The 15142-nt window shown below is 42.0% G+C and overlaps 1 protein-coding gene across 7 annotated transcripts in view; it reads left to right on the top strand.

Moving 5' to 3' along the window:
- The first annotated feature begins 398 nt into the window (after positions 1–398).
- BBX (BBX high mobility group box domain containing) overlaps positions 399–15142 on the top strand; it is a 285638-nt gene continuing 270894 nt past the window's right edge. For 5 of the 7 annotated variants that reach the window (XM_036242414.1, XM_036242412.1, XM_036242411.1 and 2 more), the window contains exons 1-2: positions 399–563; positions 3713–3783. The gene's annotated coding sequence lies outside the window, so the exon portion shown is untranslated. Of the gene's footprint in view, positions 564–1005; positions 1089–1609; positions 1627–3712; positions 3784–15142 lie in introns of those variants that run through there. The other 2 variants (XM_036242406.1, XM_036242408.1) reach the window with 2 other exon arrangements.

Here is a 15142-nt window from a genome sequence, read left to right as displayed (position 1 = left end):
TATCAGCCAGGTCAGGCTGTAAAATCATAACACAATGCATGCCTCTTCCATGGGGCACCACACAGGAGCGATTAAAAAAACCCCTCACTTCCACATCCAGTGGAGTTGTAGTTTATTACTATCACCCTCCCAAGTCAAATGGACACCAGTTTCAAGCCTTGCAACTTGGTGCACACAGGGTTTTTCGCCCTTACCTCTCTCTACTGGGCCTCTCTACCTGTCCTCTCCTACTGTCTACAGGTCCCGAACATTAGAAAATAGAAAATGTGATGATCTTTGTGTGTCTCTGTGAAATGTGTGTATGTGTGCGTGTGTTTGGGTGTAACGGGCCTCCTCTTTGGCCGCGCGGCCTGTCTGTCAGGACGCGGGCCAATGGCAGGCTGCCTTATATAAAATGAGTGTTTTCAGTCTCTCCGGGTTGCATGTACTGTATGTGGAGCAGTGTACAGTGAAACGGAGGCAGAGCGGCTCTGCGAGCTCCTCTCCACTTTCCCATAGAGAACCCCTGACTGGCCGCGGAGGGCGAGCCACACACACGCCCTCACGGCCGGCGAGCCCGCGAGGTAAGCGCCCCTCATCCCAGCCCTTCCCGGGCGCTCTCCCCGCACTTTCTGTTTTCCTACTCACTTGCGAGCCGCCGGGCTGCAGCCCCAAGGACTCCGCGGCAGGAGCAGCGGCAGCGGCGGCGGCGGCAGCCGGTAGGGTGGACTTGAGGAAGACGGAGGGAACCCCGCGCGTCGGGAGCCGCCGCCAGCCGGCCCGCTCCCCGGGTACTTTCCCCCTCTGCCAAAACTTTGGGTCGGGAGAGGTCGGGGGCGAGGGTCGCGCCGGCCGCGCCGGCGGGGGGCGGGGGGTGCGGAGGCAGTGCCCTGCGGGCGGGAGGCTGGGGGCCGGGCTGGGGAGTAGTAGGCCAGCCGGTGCCAGGCTGCGTTTGCAACCAGCACCTCTCGGCACTCAGGCAGCGCCGCCCGAGAGGGGCACGGGAGCCGGGGCGCGGGCAGGAGCAGCCCGAGGAAAACAACAACAGCCCTCACGCCGGCGGGCGGCTCGTGGCCGCCCGGGGAGCCCCAAACTTCATCTCGGCGAAAGTACGTGGATCCCAGCCTGGTCTCGGCTGCCGGGGAGGTGGGGCCTGGGGAGCAGGGGCAGGGGAGGAAGGTACGAGGAGCCAGCCCTCAGTGGATTTATGGAACGTTTCGTGTGCGTCGGTGACCGGGAACAGCAGCCCAGTTGCTCGTTCATCTGGAGAGTTGGGATTTGGGTGTTCCGGCCCCGCGGATCGCTGCCCTCTCACCCCCCACCCCTACCCAAATGCTCGGCGAGTAGAGAAAGTGCTGTTTTAGTGCCAGAGTAGCCCGGAGGAAGAATAGGGGGAGAGGGAAGAGGGCGAGGGAGAAGGGGAGAGAGAAGAGGGAGGGAACGCGGGGGGGGGGGGGGACGAGAGGGAGAGAGAGAGAGAACGGGAGGGAAGAGAGGAGGGGGAAGAGGAGGAGGGAGGCTGTGTCAGGATTTTGTTTGAATGTGGGATTATGTTGTGTCAATAAGTTTAAGGTGGAGAGAGCAAGGCTGGGGGGGGGGTGGCGGGGAGGAGGAAGGCCTTGGCTGTTTAAAGTCTTATTTCTGAAGGTAAGTTGTGGCATTGCATGGTCGCGATGACAGAAAACTTGCAGATCCTTTATCCGGGGATGGGGTCGATGCCTCTAGAAAGAGCTCCCCAACCCTCTCAAGCCACACTTGCGTTACACTGTTATTTGCCGCGATCCGGGTCGCTAGTAAATTACAGAAATCAGACTCGAGGTTTCTTTTCCTCCTCCACCTCGTCTCGCTCGCTCACCCTCATACATGTATTATTATTTTTTATTTTTGGGGGTATTGTATGAAACTTAACGTAACTGAGACCAAACCCGAGTCTGTAATTTACAAGGACCCTGAATCCAAGAATCTGGAACACGTTAATGTGTGAAATATCCGCGATCATTTCTGCTAAATGAGGAAGGTAAAACGAAACGATGCAAAAAGCTAAGACACAACATGTACGACAGAGGCGGGGTGGGGGGGAGAGGGAGAGACGGAGAGAGAAGCTATTTTTTGCTTTCCTTTCTGTAGAAAGGAAAATAAAGCTTGCATTCCCCTTCCCTCCCGGTGTGTAGGGTCTAGTCAATATTTTAACTGTCTGAGGACAAATTAGTCCTAGTGGATCTTGTTGAAAAGTTTCGCGAGGTGGGGTGGAGGTGGGGGGGGGGTACGAAGGGGAAGGTGGGTGGAGGTTGTGGGGGATGGGGACGGAACGATCTCTGCCTCTGCTAATGATCATTGGCCTGGGGCTTTGAAACCATTGCCTGTCCTGCTAATGACACGTCCAGTTCTCGTCTCCCGTCCGCGGACCTCGGGTTGCTGGGGACTGGGGTACTTTCCCCGCGCGGGGAGGGACGTTCTTCGCCATCCCTTGGGGTTGCCCACTCGCGGCGTGGGGGCCCTCACGCGCGCCCCCTGTTCTGCGCGCCGCCACCACCTCTGCTCGCGCGACTTCTATAGCCAGCCCGCGGCGAGGGGGTGCGGGGGTCCCTGGCGCGGACGTCCCCGCGCGGCCACCCGGCGCCCGGCCCCACGCGCACCGCGCGGTCCAAGCCCGGAATGGCAGCGCCGGGCCAGGCGGTGGTGCCTCCCCGGGGGGCAGCGGAGGCAGCGGCGGTGGCGGCGGGATCTTCGCCCGGGCCCGCGGGAGGAGGAGGAGAGAGAGGAGGAGGAGGAGGGGAAGGAGGAGGAAGAGGAGGAGAGGGAGGCTTTTTCTGCTCAGACTGCCGCCAGTTCGAGCGGCCACGGGTACGGGGACACCCCACTCGTTGCTCCTTCGTTATGAAAAGGTGTTTAGCAGACTTTTACGCCCGGAGTGTGGGATTTGCACTTCATTATTTTTCTCTCCCCTCTTCCCCAAAGCAAGATGGACTCTATTCCCTTTCTCTTTCTCCCTCTGCCTCTGTCTTGTCAGCCTTTAAGATCGACATTTTGTACTAAGATGTAAACTTGATGGTGACCAGCAACAAAGCCAGGGTGGGATCTCTTGCTCCCTTCCTCCCTCTCCGTTTCCTAGCTCCCCCAGCCCAGAACTCGAAGACCTGGTGGCCCTGCACTTGCCGCCCGGGGCTCTGGCTAATGTGTTTCCTCGCTCGGTTCCGATCTCCAATCCCCTGATTGTGACCGGAGCCTGGCGTTTGGGTGAAGGCTGTGGGTGGTAGCCCAGGTCTGAAGGGCTGAGGGCTGCGCTACCTGCACCCGCTGCCATCGCCTTGCTACCTCCAGCCGGCTCCTGGGCACCGTGGAGGCTCCGGCTGCCGATTGAATGCTATGATTTGGTTACTGGTGTATTCGTCCTGGGGGCGGCGATCACTTGTGCAAGTTGATGAATGATCGCGGTGTGGGTTTTGGGTTTGCAGAATGGATCAACTTTCCGCTTTGCACATATTGGGAGTAGGGAGAGAGGGTGCTTGAGACACGTTGGAATGCCAGCTGGGCTACCTTCAGCCTCTGCCCTCTGAGTACAAGGAGCTTCTTTGCCCTTACTGCCCCACAGTTAGCCTGGGGGTGGAGAGAGGGAAGGGGTTGGTGGCAGATGGACTCCTGGGTTTCCAGGTCCTTCATAGATGTTGCAGGACTTGGGACTCTTGTAAAGCTCTACCATACTGATGATGTACCTTTATTTGATACTTTATAGGTCACTATCATATGACAAAGGCTTTGCCGCAGTTCATCTCCTCCCTGTGTACTTTCCATTTGCCTTCCTGGGTAAGTATGCAAACTCTCCACACAGGAAACCTGGATGTCTATTAGTAATAACGTAAGGGTCCTTAATGTTTACAAAAGAAGATGCTTTATTGGGGTTGCACCACCCCAGAAAGCTTGTTTCACTGAGGTTCCCACAACTGAAGCCAATTTAGGATTCTTAGTATTTAGATTTCAGCTGCCGTTACTATTATTTTAAGATAATTTAAATCTCATTTCACATTTATCTGCAAGTAAGTGTTTTGAAACTTCAAATGGGCATTTTAATTGATGATGAAATTTACAGAGTTGGAGACCTAGGATAGTTAACAGGAGATAATATTGTAGAAAGATTGCAGCTTATGAGTGGAGAGAATTATTAAAAACCCAAGGAAGCACTGTACAGAGGCTTCTCTGATTATAGTGACTGCCATTTGCTTACTCTTTCCAAGGCCTCTTTCTTGGGTATCTTGTGTTGTTTGTGACAGTTATTTTTGTCATGGTGAAGGGTGGATGGGGCAGTGTAGTAAATCTAGCATTTAGTGTACCAGCCAGCTTGATTCCAAAGGCAAATAACTGTGACCAAATTGATCATAATTGTCCTCAAATTTATGTATTCGGAGGAATTTGCTACATTTTAACAGCTTGCATATACAATAAATAGTGACTTTGAAATTCGTTGAGTTCCTTTTTCAGATATATGCCTCCCAAATGGAAAAGTTGGTAAAATAATGTGTGGGACAGTAAGTGCCTGAAAAGTTTGTGAGAAGTAATGGTCTAGGTGAAAACCGAGGATTTATAGAATATTTGAAAGCATCACAGTGAGCTCAAACTGTAAAAAACCAACTTGTAATTCTGCCCCTCCATTGTAAGGAACTCCTCAGGTACTCTTAAGTTGCTGATATGTTAAGAAAGCAGGTTGTACTAGATTGTGTAAATCAGCTATGGTACTTTGTAATACTGCCATAGTGAAATCGGAGATTATATTTTGTGAATGAAAATGGACTTGGATTCAGTTTTTTATAAGAGGAAAGGAAAAAGGAACTTACTTGTATTGTTTCTTGGCTTGCTGGGATGTTGTGTGTGTAATTAAAGGTCGTCGTAATATTAAGAGGAATTGAGTTTGAAGACCAGGCTTTTCTGGTAGTTTCCATACAGTAGCAAAATATACTTTGACATTGCTGAGAACCTTGGCTAAGAATAATAAAAACTCTGTGTCCAACATCTTTTATGGAATGTAAATGTCACATTATTTCAGATAATTTTGAGAACTTCCTAGTACATCACATACATAATAGGCCAATTGGAGTGGTCAGAATGAGATGCTTCTGTAAGATGAATTTAATGCACACCAAAATATGTGGATTTCATGTCTTTGATTTTTTTTTTTTTTTTAAACTTGCTTAGAAAAGATTTTTTTCATTTTTGAATGTATGGGAAGAGTATTCAAAGTGCATTGCTGATTACTAAAAAACACCACATTTATACATACGAGGCACATTATTTTGTTCATTGGAACAAACTTTTAATGTTGATTCTTTCCCCAGGGAAATATATTTGACCAATTCAAAATTTAAAATGGGAATCTGTAATTTCCAGAATAAAAGCTATTTGATGGTCTCTTGTATTTCTTTGAGATATCAAATAACTGCTTCATTAAAGCAATATTTTCAAGAATAGTCTTGGTCTTTGAAGACTCAGAGTAGTTTTTATAGTACAAAACTTATAATAGTGATCTAAAAACGTCACTCTAACAATGAATTACTAGTTATTTGCATCTAAAATGTATTTATTAGATTTGAGGCTTGATTATCAAAATAAGAATTTAGATAAAGACTGTGCTTTTACATTGCCAAGTGTTTCCAAACTTCACATTTTATTATTCTGCATATCTCTGTTAAGTTCTGAAACTGAAGCCTTAATTTGCATTTCAGTTTTAATGCTCACTGTTGAAAAGGAGGTTCATCTATGTTGATTTTCAGTGCTATATATTTGGAGGTACTGTGGCAGTTTCAGAAAGAAACTTTCACTAGAGACTTAGATATTAACAAAAATTTGCAATTTTCACACTTTAAAAAAATTCATCTTGATCTTCGTATCCAAATTAAAAATAAAAATCCCAGGTTTAAAAATTTGTGAGATAGCTCTTTTTAACATACATATAGCTCTGCTATACAAATTGAAAAGTATATGTCATCTTTGACCTTATAGACCTGATCTTTATACTTAATTCACTGAAACAGGAGATTTGTTCAGACATTTGAGTGAAAGCTAGGATGAAAATGTAATAATTATGGTTTGTTTGTGCTGTAAGTAACTATCTAATTGAGACCTTTTTTTTATGTAGTAAAGAAAGAAGAAACAACAGTCTTAAAATAATGTGGCGCAACTCATAAAAATCTAACTTGGCAGTTAAAGTTAGCCATATTTTTCAGTAAGATTACAAGCATAATTTTTTATTATTAATCAACAGCTACCATACTTAAAGTTTACATTTTCCTACATTTCATAAAGAGTGTGGGAAAAGCAAGAGCAATGTTTTATGGGATCTTACTATGAATATCAATTACTTTAATATTAGAGAACTTTAATAGAAGTAATAAAGACTTCACATCTCAATCCTATTAAAAATCTTTTAGAAAATAGCGTCATTACAGGCATGCCTGTTGTTGCTGTACCAAAGGAAATCCTGAGATTATTACTGTCTTACTAAAGTGCAAAAATAGCCCTGGCTGGTTTGCTCATTGGTTAGAGCCTCAGCCCGAGGACCAGAGAGTCCTGGGTTAGGTTCCTGCTAAGGGCACGTACCTCGGTTGCAGTTTGTCCCCAGTCCCTGTTGGGGTCGTGTGGGTGGCAACCACTCGATGTGGCTCTCTCACATCGATGTTTCTCTCTCTTCCTCCCTCTCTCACTCCTGCTCTATCTGAAGATAAATATGAAATGTCCTCGGGTGAGGATAACAAAAACAAACAAAAGTGCAAAAATATTTAAAATTGTGATATTTAAATGTTCTAAATTAGTAAATTTAGGCAATTAATTTTGCCAAATTAATTTTGCCAAGTTGCACCCGTGTGGCATGCCTAAATTTTAAGATATCAACTTAAGAGGTGCTTAAGTTCACTTTTCTTGAACTTGTGGCTTGAAGTCCACCTCGTTTTTTATAACATTTCATCACTAAATGTAACTTTTAAAATAGGTCTGAATGATACCCTATATTTTGTCAGCTTCCTTCCTCAAGCTGTGAAATGAAAACAATCCAAATTATAAGAGCATTGTAATTTCATGGCTTCCGGTTTATCACCTGCCCCAGGTAAATCAGAAGCGTGCAGGTGGTCCTCCGGCTACACTTTGAGAAACACTGCCCCGAGGGAAGTAAAGATTAAGGCTAAAGACCGAATGGAGATTCTTCTAGTCTGAAAATTCTGTGACTGTTATTCAATCAGTGGGTTTGTGTTACCTCAAGGGCAGTTATACAGTTATCACACACATTGAATTGCAGAGATTTCTATATTCTGTCATACCTGAGGAAAGCACTTTGTGAGTACAGCTTCACTCAAAGTTCATATGTGTGCATATTATTCTTCAGAAGGCAGTTACAGTTACTTGAAACGCCACGGCGTCATTTCAAAGTGCTAAAGGTATAGCCAGAAAAATCCTCATGTATTAATGGGGATTGTTTTCATTTTTTTTTTCTTTCCAGGGAAAAGATAAGGTGAGAATTAAAATAAGTATCAATTATACAATGAAAATGCAAAATAAGGCAAACCAGTGAAGAATTCTATCTAAAAGTATATATAAATAGAGAGAAGGTGGAAGACTAAGAGAATGAAAGACTTAAAGGATAAAATATAGACCATGATGCATTGACACCCCTACCAAAATATAAACTGAATAAGTTAAGCTGGTGTGGCTCAGTAGGTTGTGCCTCATCCCATGTACCAGGGTCACCAGTTCCATTTCCGGTCAGGGCACATGCAAGGATTGCTGACTCGATCCCCTGGGGGGATATGCAGGAGCCAGCCAATTGATGTTTCTCCCTCATCAATGTTTTTATCTCTGTCTCCCTCTCCCTTTCTCTCTCTGAAATAAATAATAAAAAATATATTTAAAAAAATTTAATAAGTTAAAATATGTGAGTTCAAGGATCTAGATAGTGAAATAATGTCAGGTAGTGAGAAGATTATATAAAATCCAGAGTAAAAATAAGAATGAGTTGAATTTTATGAAATCTTAGAAAAATAAAAAATATGGTAAAATACCCATTAAATAATTAAATCAATAGTTAAACATGGTTCTTTGGTGAAAAGATCAGGGAATACATAAGCTCCTCAAATGCAATAACTGAGATCCTAAAAAGAACATGGAAGGATTTTATCCATGAATTATTCCATAGAAAGGAATAATTAAATAAAAGATTGATAACTTATTGCAAAGGAGAAATAAGAACAAGAACAAAAAAATGTTTAAAGCAGCTATATTTCTTCAATGATTTTTTACTGAGATGTATGATAATAAATAGCTTTACCCGGCCTGTGTGGCTCAGTGGTTGAGCGTCAACCCATGCACCAAGAGGTTGCCGTTCCATTCCAGGTCAGGGCACATGCCCAGGTTGTGGGCCTGATCCCTAGTTGGGGGCATACAAGAGGCAGCCAATTGATGTTTTCTCTGGTCGATATTTCTCTCTCTCTCCCTCTCCCTTTCTCTCTCTCTCTCTCTCTCTCAAAACAATAAAGAAAAAAATAATAATAATAAAAAAAGAAATACCTTTAATATCCCGATCCACATATCAAAACTGAAACAAAAGTTTTCTAAAATAGTACTAAGAGCAGTGTCCTCTGGATATTTTCTATTCCTGTCTAACCCTATAAATCTAATCTGTTTCAAACTACTATATTAAAAAATAAATACAGGGTGTCATTCACTCAATTGATTTTTATGACTTACAGTTTGAGAAACACCAGCCTGGAGTACTTGCTAAAAGTGGAGGTCCTCTGGCCTCATCCCCAGATATTCTAATTCATTGTGTATGGTGTAGGGTTCAGAAATCTGCATTTCAAGTAGTGTACTGCAGAAGATCCTGAAACAGGTGCAGGATCCTCTGACACACTTTGAGAAACTAGTGTAAGGGACAGATGGCTAAAGATGGAATGGGAGTCATGCACTGAGTGTGGGGTTAGAGTTCATTGACTGCTGAAGTCTCTTCCAGCTTCAATATTCTATGGCTGTATTTCAGTCAGCATTTTGCTATACCGAGAGGCGCCTCATCACCTTCTGTACATATTCTGGTAGTAGCAGGTGTAGTACAAGGGGCAGAGGCTTCACAAAGAACCTGAGTTCTACCCCTGCTGCCTCTGTAGCTTAAACTGAGAGACTTTAAACTTTCATTACCATATGTGCAAAAGGGCATGCAACAGAATGAGAATTACAAAGACAGTAATATCTGTAATGACCCTTGTCCACATTCAGCACTCAAAATATAGTATAAGTTTCTGTAGTCACATCTCACTTCACCCCAACTCCCATTAATACTGAAATTTCTCAAAGCCGTACCTTTCATTTTTATTTGCTCTAAAGCAGTGATTTTCACCACAAGAATTTTTAAAACATGCAGTACCTGACTACTTTAGTCAGGGACACTGACCTCTTTTCCCTTAGATTTCCAAATTAAAAAAGATGACAGCAGCCAACACAATAGCCGTCCAATGTGAATGAATCAAAATTATACCTATTTTTTGTCAGGTAGGCAAAATACATGTTTTGGTGTGTCACAGCATTTTAGTAATTAGTTTATATGTGCCACAAGATGAAAAAGGCTGAAAATCGCTGCTCAGAAGTAATTCTCACCCCTGGCTGGTATCATGAAACACTAGTGTGTTTTTCACTGGATGTGAGGTGCTGGACAATTAATTTTGTTATTGAAGGAATTAAGAGTAACTAGAAGAAATAAGAGAATAACTGAGGCACACACAGCTAAGTACAGCGCTCTTTCAGGTTTGGGGAAGGATTTTGCTACCTCTTACAAAAGATAAAGCACAGGACAGGAGAACAGCTCTTTTCATATTCTGAAGTGGTTAGTTGAGCATTCTTCCTGGTGACTTGGATACATCTTGGAATGTTTTAGAGCATCACTCCTTAAACTTTCTTCCACCATGACACATGCGACTGACGTTTACACTTGGAACATAGTGATTTCCCTGGTTATAGACATAGATAAATTACATGGCGGGTTTTATATGTAGTTCACAGTGTGATAAAGCCACTTCTTTCCCTATTAAGAATGTCAGAATACAAGTGAGAATGGTGTTATCATAATGAAAATCTTGAATATACCCATACACCCATGTGAAACCTTTTATAAACTATGGTGCTTTAACTGCTTGTAACTAATTACTTGGGGCACTCCACAACCAATTAAAACTTACCCTTCTGTCAAGGCATGAAGATTGAGAAGCATTACATCCAGAGTGCGTAACAAATTACATTGCACAAAATAGACACTTAAATAGAAAAGAGGGCCAAGAGACGAAGATGAATGGGAAACACACCAAATCCCTGAAATCTCAAACAATATGAAAACAAAAAGCTAGGGAAAATGCAACATGTGGTGAAATGCATAGACATGTAAAGGACTGCAGGTAGTATCCGAGTTCTCAAACGGTGCTGTCTTACTCAAATACTCATTACATACCTGTAACATAGACATTTATTTTTAAGTAGCCTCAACATTCATTTACTTGAATACATTAAAATGAAAGAACTTTGCATTTCTTAACTTTGTAGGTTATATTTGCCAGGAACATCTTTCTGTTTTGCTAAATTGTAATCGTGTGAATTTTTTCATCTCCAATAAATTAATTAGCTGTATATATTTTGAAAATATCTTTATATTTTGATATGTGGGGGTATTGGATATATATTTAGAATCCTTTATCTAAAAAAAATAAAAATCTCCAAAAAACTGAAAGCTTTTTCTTCTCTAAAAGTTTGGTGAAGAAGCAAAACCTGACCCCAACTATTATGGGCATGTTTAAAGTAGTTTTAAAGCTCACTTAAAAAGAGTATTCGCATACTTTGCTGTAGAAATAGTGATATGGCCCTGGCTGGTTTGGCTCAGCAGTTAGAGCATCAGCCCGAGGACCACAGTCTCATGTTTGATTCCCTGTCAAGGGCACATACCTCTGTTGCAGGTTCAATCCCTGATCCCCAGCCCATGTTGGATTGTGTGGAGGCAACCAGTCAGTGTGTCTCTCTCACATTAATGTTTCTCTCTCTCTCTCTCTCTCTCTCTCTCTCTCTCCCTCTCTCTCTCTCTCTTTCCCCCCCTCACTTTGTCCGTCCTTCCCTCCCTCCGTCCGTCCTTCCCTTCCTTTGTCCGTCCTTCCACTCTTATCTAAAGATTAATGGAAAAATATCCTCAGGTGAGGATTAAAAAAAAGAAATAGCAATATGTTTGATTGTGCAGGCTATCCTAGATCTAGCTAGGAGAATTACATAATATATGCTACACGCTCTTTCTGACCTTTAAAAAAATATATTATTTTTCAATTATAGTTTACATTCAGTATTACTTTCTATTAGTTTCAGGTATACAGTATAGTGGTTAGATGGTTATATTTACAGATTGGTCCCCCTAATATTTTAAGTTCCCACCTAGCACCATACAAAGTTATCACAATAGCTCTCTGACTTATTTATTTTTATTTATTGATTTGGGAGAGGGAGAGAGAGAGAGAAACATCGATAAGAGAGAACATCAATTGGCCGCCTCTTTCATGCCCCGGACTGGAGATCTGGCCCACAACCTGGGCATGTGCCCTGATGAGGAATCAAACCAGCGACCTCTTGGTGCATGGTTCGTCACTCAACCACTGGGCCATACTGGCTGGGCTGTCTTTGACCTTTTTAAAATACAAAAATCTGAAGCATACCTGGACATAAGAATTTCACCTAAGGGATTGTGATCCTATTGTAATAACTTCCTTAGTCCACAAAGTGAAATTATCTGCTATCTCTACTCATTTCACTCAATGGAAATTCTTTTGCTAATTTTGATCATTGATCATCTGAACATTTTTAGTTCTTTGCAAGCTAGTGAATCATGGAAGATATTTTAACATTATATTTTAACTTAGTAAAACTGCCTATCTGGTGGAACCCTTTGGCTTCTAATGTAAGGATGGAAGTCAGATAAGCAAAATGGTAGTATGCAGGTAGTTAATATTTGTACCTCCTAAGTTGAGCAGAGTGAAAGGCTCCTGTCCTGGGTGAGGAAAGCTTAAGAACATACACACACCTCTAGTTGACCCTCATCTATCCATTTTGACATTGTGATTCCTTTGTTGTTGTTGTTGTAATTGTCAGTTTTATTAGATAAACACACTGAAAGCTGTATAACATTTGAAATGCTTACTGTGTTGAATGTTTATTATGTAACAGTGAACAAAATTTAGGCTACTTTCATTATGGTTTACTTTTGTGAGAGGTTTCATGAAGGGGTTATTGTTCCTTTATTGCAATTTGCACAATTCTTACCTTGTATCAGAAAAGTAAAAATAGAAAATGTTGCCCTGGCCACTTTTGCTCAATGGTTAGAGTGTCAGCCTGCACCTAAGGGCCACTGGTTTGATTCCCAGTCAAGGGTATGCATGTACGTGGGTTGCAAGTTCAGTCCCCAGCACTGGTCTGGACATGTGCAAGAGGCAATCAATCCATGTGTTTCTCTCACATCAGTGTTTCTCTCCCTCCCTGCCCCTTTCTAAAAATCAATGAAAAAAATATCCTCAGGTGAGGAGTAACCCCCCCCAAAAGAATTTTTTGCAAATTTAGTCTACTTTTTGGTGAGAATGTTTTTGTGTTGTAGTGTTTTATAGAAGTTCTAGGTACCTTTATTTTCGATAACTAACTATGAAAATCTAAGTTAAGAGCTTGCCTTTGTACTTTAATTTTCTATAAAACCATAGACAAAGAAAAGTTTGATGTGAAGAAAAGTCTGTATGACAGTCTCTAGGAATAAAGTAATAGGTGATGTCATCTATTGTTATGGTTAGACTTAAATCAGTCTTCATTTAGTATAGATTGAAACGGTTAATTGCTAAAGAAAGTTTTTCTTCTTTTTTTATTGATTGACTGCTGTAGGAAAGCCACAGACTGAGTAATTCAGAGAGTCTTATTAGCAATGCTGATTCTTTTAATATTAAAAAATGCTGAGTTGTTTTTGCACTTTTGGTGTGCCTCTCAAAACTCACCCAAGTGTAGAGTTCTCATTGACTGCAAGGCAATGTGGTGGAGCATGGAACAAAATGAGAAAATAATTCTCTAAATCCAGCTGTCAAACTTTGATTGTCTTTTGAGTTACTGAAGTTATAATTTTCTTTCCCTCCTTCCTTCTTCCCTCTTCTTTTTAGTTTTTATTATTATTTTTAATCCTCACCTGAGGATATTTTTCCATTTATCTTCAGATAGAGTGGGAGGAAGGGAGAGAGAGAGAGAAAAACATTGATGTGAGAGAAACACATTGACTGGTTGCCTCCCACACGACACCGACCAGGGCCAGGGACGAACAGCAACTGAGGTACGAGCCCTGGACTGGAATCGAACCTGTGACTCATTGGTTTGCAGGCTGATGCTCTGATTGCTGAGCCACACCGGCCAGGGCACTTCTTCCCTCTTCTTTCTTCCCCTTTCCGTCTATCCTGTCTGTCTGTCTATCTGATCTCTTTTCCTGTCAGCCTTTTGTCGTGTTCACTTCTGTGCATCTGTGATACTGCCTACAAATGTTTGAGAATGAGAATAGGGACTTGAGCATCATTTTTACTATTATTTGATTTTAAAGGCTTTTTTGTAGTTTTTGAGGTGTTTTAATATTTATCATGACTCATCAATAAAGTTGATAACATATGAGTTTGAGACTTCACCTCATTCCCTACACGAAAGTGTCAACTAGGAAGGGATTATGAGGCGCCTTAAGCAGGGCGTTTTTATGAAATAAATTGAATAAATTTCTTATTTAATTTATTTATTTTTGTGTTTCAGGATGATTGGCTGATTATATAGTTTCATTTATATTTAAGGGAAAGTTGAAAGTAGTTTTTAGAAGAGTGTCCCAAATAGTATTTTACTGTGGGAGGAAGGGAGAAAGTTAATTTGGACTGAGGGCCTCTTTATGAAGCACAAGTTTTATTTTTTTACTACTTTATTTTTCACAACAACTTTCTGATGAGAGGTAACTCTGTTTTAATGATGAGGAAAGGAAGTCTCCAGTTTAGTAATTTTTCTGAGGTCACACAGTCTGCCTGGCTTCAGTGCCACAGTCTTTGGGCTTTTCTGTATTTACCTCCCTTTAGGGCCACATTCCAAGAGGTTAGAAATAAAGCTTTGGGGCAACTTCCAGTCAAGAATTTCCCCTAATTTTTCTTTCTCCCCAAAGAGAAATCTTCTTCATTTTGAAGTGATAGGGCTGAAATGCTCCTCTCTATTACTCTTAAGGGAGATAGATGAGGAAGTCTCTGAGCTGGGGGCCTATTGTCAGTGAGGTCACAAAGAGTAACCAGTCCAAAACGTAGCTTACAACTTGATGTTTAGTAAACTTTCTTTCTAGGTGGTATATCTGGTGTAGAAATGTCTAACAACAACAGTTATTAAATTGACTATTTAGTAATTCCTCTGGTACATCATTAAAAATTATTTGTTCTTTCAGGAAGAGTTGAGTTTTTTTGGCTAAATATTCTATGATGTTTTTACTCTGATACTTTTTTTTTCAATCCTTACCTGAGGACATTTTCCCATTTATCTTCCGAGAGAGTGGGAGGGGAGGGAGGAAGGGAGGACGAGAGAGAGAGAGAGAGAGAGAGAGAGAAACATTGATGTGGGAGAGACACATCGATTGGTTGCCTCCCACACGACCCCATCCAGGGCTGGGTACGAACTGCAAACGTGCCCTTGGCTGGAATCGAACTGGCAACTCTTTGTTCCGCGGGCCAATGCTCTAACCACTGAGCAAAACCGGCCAGGGCACTCTGAAACTTTTAAAAACTTAAATTGGTGGATATATTTCACTAAAGGAATTTACCAATATAACATGGATAGTGTTATGAAATATTTTTCTGACATTTGCTTTGAAAAGAAATTCCTTATTAGTGGGAAAAATAATCAGATTTATGGACTTTATTTCAGAGTGTCTAATAATCAAACCTGAATTAGATTTAGTGTTGGTCAAAAGTTGATAGTTTTCCACCCTGGCCGATTTGGCTCAGTGGTTGGAGCGTTGGCCTGTGGACCAGAGAGTCCCAGGTTCGGTTCTGTTAGGGGCACGTACCAAAAAATAATAAAATAAAATAAAAAGTTAACAGCTTTCAAAGTGGTGTAAGGGTACTTTTGATTTATT

This window comes from Molossus molossus, unplaced genomic scaffold (assembly GCF_014108415.1).
Source record: "Molossus molossus isolate mMolMol1 unplaced genomic scaffold, mMolMol1.p scaffold_m16_p_5, whole genome shotgun sequence".
Classification (NCBI taxonomy): Eukaryota; Metazoa; Chordata; class Mammalia; order Chiroptera; family Molossidae; genus Molossus; species Molossus molossus.
The sequence above is the reverse complement of the archived record's forward strand: the minus strand, read 5'-3'. Positions and strand labels throughout refer to the sequence as shown.